The sequence below is a fragment of the Lithobates pipiens genome, unplaced genomic scaffold, assembly GCF_037356315.1.
Source record: "Lithobates pipiens isolate NorthernLeopardFrog02 unplaced genomic scaffold, aLitPip1_a1.2 Scaffold_8, whole genome shotgun sequence".
Classification (NCBI taxonomy): domain Eukaryota; kingdom Metazoa; phylum Chordata; class Amphibia; order Anura; family Ranidae; genus Lithobates; species Lithobates pipiens.
In genome coordinates, this window is record NW_027507903.1 from 479,051,495 (window position 1) to 479,059,596 (window position 8,102).

Genomic DNA, 8,102 nt, shown 5'->3' on the forward strand with positions numbered 1-8,102 from the left:
CGCTCAGCGGGGATCGCTCTGTTGTCCCCGCTGAGCTTGCTGCGGACAGGGCGGTCTCCGCACACTGTGCGGGGACCGCCCTGTCAGCTCTCCGCTCTCCTCTATGGGGATCGGACGAGCACGGACCATGTGTCCGTGTTCGTCCGATCCGCTCTGCAGACGGATAGAAAAATAGGATTTTCCTCCTGCAGAATCGGACTGTTGCGGAGGCGGACGAAATCGGGTGTCTGCGGATGCTCATCCGCAGACACCCGCTATCCCATAGGGATGAATGGATGTCCGTATTTCATCCGCAAACGGATGGATGAAATACGGACATACCATCAGCATGTGTGAAAGGGGCCTAAAGACTGTTACATTCAGCGAGAATTTACAAAGCATATCAAAAATATTTTCTGAAGCCCATTCTAAGACTGAGAACCCAGAGGCACTGCAAACCCTAATCTACAGAACATCCGTTTAAGGCAGTGTTCATTTTGGCACCAAATTTCGATTTAGTTTTAGTCTTAGGCTGGCCATACATAGTCAAATTTTGAAAGAATTTTCTTTTGAAAATCAGAAAATTTGTGTGTTTTGTGATCTGATGGTGCCACCACTGTTTTTCGAAATTCCAACCAAGCCTTCAATTTCCCCTCATGTAGCTACAGAAAAAAAAAATTTGCGGCTGGGAATCTTCTTTTCTTTCCAGAATTTTCTTTTTTTGCACATGTACATTTCTTTTTCAATTACATTTCTCGCACGATTCTCCCATCATTTATTAGAAAATCGTTTGTTTTTCAAAAAATTTCCAACATGTCCGATTATTCAAATTTGATTGCCGAAAAGAAAATTCTTTCTAAATTTGACCCATGTATGGCCTGCCTTATACCGCGTACACACGATCGGAATTCATAGTCATAGTTAGTATGGTTGAATAAAGACACCAGTCCATCCAGTTCAACCTGAGTGAGTGTCTACAATTGTCCCTATCCCTGTACATTGCACACTCACAATGGTCCCTACCCTCAAGGAGCCCAGAATCCAAGGTCCCCATACATATACTAGGGTCAATTTTGGACAGAAGCCAATTAACCTACCTGCATGTCTTTGGATTGTGGGAGGAAACCAGAGTACCCAGAGGAAACCCACACAGGCACAGGGAGAACATGCAAACTCCAGGCAGGTAGTGTCATGGTTGGGATTCAAACCAGTGACCCTTCTTACTGCTAGGTGAGAGTGCTAACCACTACACCACTGTGCTGCCCTCAATTCTCGTCAGAAAAAGCTCTGATGGTTTTCCCGACGGAATTCCAACGGAATTCGGCTCAAGCTGTCTTGCCTACACACAGTCCCACCAAATTCCGATCGTTGACGTACAAGTACGACGCGACTAGAAAAAAGAAGTTCAATAGCCAGTAGCCAATAGCTTCTGTCTCGTAGTTGAATCTGAGCATGCGTGATTTTTGGCGTGTCGGAATTGCAAACACACGATCGGAATTACCAATAGAACGTTTTTCGTTGGGAAAATTGAGAACATGCTATCAATTTTTGGCTGGCTGAAATTCGGACAGCTAAATTCCGATGGAGCATACACACGGTCGCATTTTCCGATGAAAAGCTCTCATCGGTCTTTTACTCGCTGGAATTCCGATCGTGTGTACGCGGCATAAGTCTTAAGCCCCATACAAACTATCAGATTTTCTGCTGATTTTTGTCTTCAGAGTTACCAAAATCATATAATATGAGGTCAAACCTTAGGAGTTTCAATTTGTATGCAATCAGACAGGCCCTTGCACTACATGATTTTGGTATATCTGACAAAGACAAAAATCAGCAGAAAATCTGATAGTGTGTATGGGGCTTCAGGACTAAAATGACATTTTAGTTTTAGTCCTATTTTAAATCTTGTGCGATTGTTTTAGTCATATTTATTTGACTAAATCTCCAGTACATTTTAGTCGACTAAAACTAATTTTAGTCATCTAAAATCGAATGAGTGTAATTAAAATGTAATGCATTAGTTAACGTTGCTCTACAATTTCCAAACTCATTATATACTGCTGGAGTGAAAAATCGAATATGTTATTATTTATTTATGGTATTGAGGTATGAAAATACACTACATACCAGTGTTCATTTTGAAGTCAAATTTCAATTTAGTTTTAGTCTTAGTCTTTTGGCTAAAATGGCATTTTAGTTTTAGTCCCATTTTAGTCTTTTGACTAAAATGGTATTGTAGTTTTAGTCCCATTTTAGTCATCTCAGTTGTTTTAGTTTTAGTCGTATTTTAGTCGACTAAAATAGTATTTATTTAGTCGACTAAAATGTTTTAGTTGTTTTAGTCAACGAAATTAACACTGGTTTACGGGAGCATTTACAAAACAATGTAAAACTTTGCTAAAGCTTGTTTAAAGCTACAGACAGCATAATCGCTGTGATCTGTATTTAGCACAGTGAAATGTTGGAACCGAGGGGGGAGGGGGGGGGGGCTTTAAAAGCTTCAAGGGAGCAGGAGCTAACCCAAGAATGTTAGAGGCTCTGCACTTTAGGCTAATGTTTACAAAATAAATAAGCACCTTCAATTAAAGTCTTCATAAAAAGTGCTGGCTGTAGCTTTAAACAGACATTTAGCAAGCTCTAGTAGGAATACTGGGCCAAGCTCTGTAGGGGCTGCCAGTTAAAGCTTGGTAAATGCTTACTGAAGTCTCCTGACTGTAGTAATAAATACAAAATAGGATAAAGTGCCTGTGTGTACATAACATTAGAATATCTCTGCAAGCCACAAACAGGGACAGGAGAACATATAAACATTTTTTTAAACAGATCCAGTTGGCTATAAACATCTGAAACCTCATAGTAAGATTCTGTTGCCTCCCAGATGTTCTTCTGAGAGATGGTCAGTGTGACTGTCTTTCATCTAGCTGTAAACACTATAGCAGAGCATAGGTTGAATAGACGCCACAATACATGGGCCTTACACATCTGTACAGTACAGGGACCCCATACATCTATACATGGTCCCCACATATCTATACGGTACACAGACAACATACATCTACTGTATAAGGTTCAAGGACCCCATACATCTATACAGTACAAGGCCCTACAAATCTATAAGGTACACGGCCGGACACATCATAGGTGGACCCTATTCATCTATAAAGTACATGGCCCCACACATCTATACATGGACCCCAAACATCTATGCAGTGCAGCTAGGCTAGAGATGGGGATGTGTGGGGACCATGTAGGGATTTATGGGACAATGTACTCTATCGATGCATGAGGTCTGCCTATAGATGTATGTAGCCAACCTATAGATATGGAGCATCTGGAACCTCACAGTAAAATTCTGTTGCTTCCCAGATGCTCTTCTAGCTGTCAGTCTGATTATTCTTCACCTAGCTCTAAAAATCATGGCAGAAGACAGGCTGCATGGACCTCACACGTATATACAGTGAGTTCATGGACCTCATTCGGATATATATGGACCACAGAAATTGTATAGCTGAATGAGGTCCATGCAGCTATACAAGGCCCTATACATAGCTCCCACGCATCAATACAGTACGAGGTTCCCATGCATCTAAATAGTAAATGCCCGCACACATCATTTGGGGGATGCTATACAGCTATACAGTACAACTTAGCCAGAGAAGGGGATATATGGGGACCACGTGGAGATGTATGGGACAAGGTACTGTAGAGATACATGGGGTCCATCTATAGATATGGAACATCTGGAACCTTACAGTAATTTTCTGTAGCTTTGCAGGTGCTCTTCTAGCTGCCAGTCTAATTATTTATCACCTAGCTATAAACCTAATAGCAGAGGAAAAGCTGTATGGACCCCAAACTTCTATACAGTCCATGGTCCCCATACATCTATACATGGCACCCAAACATCCATACAGTACATGAACCCCATACATTTATGCATGGCCCCCAAACATCCATGCTGTACATAAACCCCATATATCTATACATGGCCCTCAAAAAACTATACAGTACATGGAACCCATAGATCTATACATGGCCACCAAACATCTATACATGGCCCCCAAACATATATACATGGCCCCCAAACATCCATACTGTACATAAACCCCATATAGCTATACATGCCCCCCAAACATATTCACAGTACATGACCCCATGCATCTATACATGGCCACCACACATCTATAAAGTAAATGTACCCCATACATCTATATATGACCACTACACATCTACAAACATCTATGCAGTACAACTTGGCTAGAGATAGGGACATATGGGGGTCATGTACAGATGTATGGGGAACTGTACTGTACAGATGTATGGAGTCCACATACAGATGTATGGGGTCTACCTATAGATGTATGGGATCCATCCAGAGATGCATGTGGACCACCTCTAGATATGTGATGTCCTCATATGTACTGTATGGTGGCCATGTATAAATCCCCCAAACATCCATACAGTACATGAACCCCATACATCTATACATGGCCCCCAAACATCCATACTGTACATAAACCCCATATAGGTATACATGCCCCCAAACATATTTACAGTACATGACCCCATGTTTGGATGTATGGAGTCTACATATAGATATATGCTGTTCACCTATAGATATGTGGGGTCTGTGTATGTGTGTGTGGTGGCCGTGTATGGATACATTAAGGCCACATATGGATGTATGGAGTCTACATATAGATATACGGGGTCCACCTATATATATGTGGGGTCTGTGTATGTATGTGTGGTAGCCATGTATGGATACGTGGGGGCCATGTATGGGTGTTTAGAGTCTACATATAGCTGTATGGGTCCTTGTAAGAAGTAAATTGTCCATATATCTATATACCCCCCACCCCATACATCTATATGTGTACTCCATATATCTATACCCCCCCCCCCCTTATATCTATATGCAGACTCCATATATCTATACCCCCCATATATCTATATAACCAGATCCCATGTCTATACTATACTATGCCTGTATCTCCCATCCATAGGCATCCTCAGAAGCCCATCCATCTACACAGCTTGCCTTCCTTCCCACATTTCTCCCCCTAGAATAGATCTGTAATCTATTTTAGCACCCAGATACTTGTTCTGGCGCTGCATGGCCAGCAGAGGGCACCGCTCCCAGCCCTTCTATTCAGATTACTGTAGAGAATTGCCACCCAGACAAGAGAGAGAGAAAAAAGAGGGCCTGTTGACGTTTAAACAATAAAAATCCCCATTAGCTGCCTTTCCCCTCTTCTACTGGGTACCCAGAATGTCATCCAGGGGTAGCATTCACAAGCTACGGGCCTTAAAGTTATGGGCCAGAGATGGGGGAGGTGAAACCCCCTCCTCATTCTACATTGTGGGGGAGGGGGGATCTTTGCAGTAAGAGGCTTGGCAAGCCCTGGAAGGGGTTAAATCAAACTAACTTCAATCCGATTAAAGGTTGCCATTGCAGGCTGCCACTCCAAATCTGCCACCAGCAGGAAAATAACCCTCCCAGCTTGATGGGAGCAATAAGAGAGCCATAAAGGCAGTTAATGTGTAATCCCCAGCAAGAGGCCTCAGTGCTCCAAGTTTTACACTCTCCCATCCAGCACACATAAATACCCCTCCCCCACTAGGGACACTCAAGGGTTAAGCTGTTGTTGTTTTTTCCTGCAGGGGGGGGGGGGGCATGCAGCAAGTTTTGGGAGAATATTTCTTGCAGATAGTAGATACACAATAGGCACCTCTCCCCACCCCATCCTTCCTTAGAAAAGTCAAGCCCAGTTCAGCTTGACCCTAAAAACTGCCCCCTTCCCCTCCCCCTCCCCCCCTAAGGCAGAGGATTAACCCCTGGCAGCCCAGTGCAGACTGCAGCACACATTACATAATAAATCTATGGAAACAACAAATCCCCCTTCATCCATTCACAGCAACATCTCATTTCTATAACAATGTCATCTTTTCTAAACACTGTCCCTGCAATGTCCCCTGTACAGGACAGCGAGGGTTAATACAGAGGAGGGGGAGGGGGTCTGGATTTTTTTAGGGTTGGGGGGGCAGGGAGGGCATGGATTGCCCAATCTTACCTCCACACACAGGGGCCACCGGGGCAAGAGACGAAGAGCTTCATGGTCCTCAGATCCTTTGGTGGGTCACAGCTGCTTCCTGGGGCTGACTTGTGCCATCCTGGGGGGGTGCTTAGTGGGTCACCAGCTGCACCCCCGTGTCTGGGGGATCCTACATCCAGGGGGTGCCCTAGAGAAGAGGGTTGTACAGTCCCTGGCACCTAATCTACAGGGTAGAGACTGCAGCAACCCTCTCCGCACCCCCATGCAGGGTCCCCCGCACCCAGCCAACAGGGAGCTTCCTAAAAGTTGGATTTACAAGAGAAAAGGCAGAGAAGGAGGAGGAGAGAAGAGAGCTGGAGTCTTTTCTTCTCCGCTCCGAAGAGCAATCAAACGCCCATCTCATGGATGACGTGCAGGGGGGGAGGGGAGGGGGGCTGTCAGGGCTCCCCCTCCCCTCCTCTGTTTAACCAACACACTTCAATCAGCCATCATGGGGGGACATCATATGATTAGCAACCACAGGTGACACATCCGGGGTGCACCTACAATGGATCCATTACTCATACAATGCAACCATAATCAGCCTCACAATCCCATGGAGAGTTATTATTGTAATGTATAGCTAGAGTCCATTATTATTGTATATATTATTATTATTATTGTAATGTATAGGTACATTCCATTATTATTATTATTGTTGTTGTTGTTTTATATATTTATATAGCTCTGACTTATGCAGTGCTGTATAGAGAACACTGAGCCAGTCACATTATTCTCTGCACCAGAGGAGCTTACATTCTAATGCTCTACCACAGTCATATTATTATTATTATAAATGGTTATATAGCTCTGATATATTGTGCAGTGTTGCACAAGGAATGCTCAGCCATTCACATGCACCAGAGGAGCTTACGTTCTAATGCCCTACCACAGTCATATTTTTATTATTATTATTGTATATATTATTATTATTATTGTTGTTGTATATATTTAAATAACTCTGACATATTATGGAGTGTTGTACAGAGAACACTGAGCCAGTCACATTATTCTCTGCACCAGAGGAGCTTACGTTCTAATGCCCTACCACAGTCATATTATTATTATTATTATTATTATTATTAATAATAATAATAATAATAACTGTTTATATAGCTCTGATATATTGTGCAGTGTTCCACAGGGAACACTCAGCCATTCACATACCTCTGCACCAGAGGAGCTTACATTCTAATGTCCTACCACAGTCATATTATTATTATTGTATATGTTATTTTATATATATCTATATATATATAGATATATATATATATATATATATATATATATATATATATATATATATATATATATATATATATATATATATATATATATATATATTATTGTTGTTATGCAGTGCTGTACAGAGAACACTGAGCCAGGCACATTATTCTCCGCACCAGAGGAGCTTACACTCAAATGCCCTACCACAGTCATATTATTATTATTATTGTTATTATTATTATTAATAATACATGTTTATACAGCTCTGACATATTTTGCAGTGTTGCACAGGGAACACTCAGCCATTTACATAACTCTGCACCAGAGGAGAGAGGAGCTTACATTCTAATGTCCTACCACAGTCATATTATTTTTATTATTATTATTATAATGAATGTTTATACAGCTCTGACATATAGGGGTTGATTTACTAAAGGCAAAAACACTGTGCACTTTGCAAAATGCAGCAGTTGTTCCAGAGCTTAGTAAATGAGCAGAAGCTTTGTTGACTTTCATCGTCCAATCATGTGCAAGCAAAAATGCTGTTTTGTTTTTGTTTTTTTTTTATTATTTATTTCCTTGCACATGATTGAATATTATTTGCAAAGTGAAGCTTTACCTTATTTAATAACCTCTGAAGCAACTGCCCTTGCAGAGTCTATTGGCCTTTAGTAAATCAACCCCATTACGCAGCGTTGTACAGAGAACACTGAGCCAGTCACATCATTCTCTGCACCAGAGGAGCTTACATTCTAATGTCCTACCTCAGTCATATTATTATTATTATTATTATTATTATTA

The 8,102-nt window shown here is 41.8% G+C and overlaps 1 protein-coding gene across 3 annotated transcripts in view; it reads right to left on the reverse strand.

Moving 5' to 3' along the window:
- Window positions 1-6,426, reverse strand: part of HIPK2 (homeodomain interacting protein kinase 2) — a 107,916-nt gene extending 101,490 nt beyond the window's left edge. For 2 of the 3 annotated variants that reach the window (XM_077468772.1, XM_077468773.1), the window contains exon 1: window positions 6,054-6,426. The gene's annotated coding sequence lies outside the window, so the exon portion shown is untranslated. The remainder of the gene's footprint in view (window positions 1-6,053) is intronic. The other variant, XM_077468771.1, reaches the window with a different exon arrangement.
- Window positions 6,427-8,102: the final 1,676 nt, after the last annotated feature.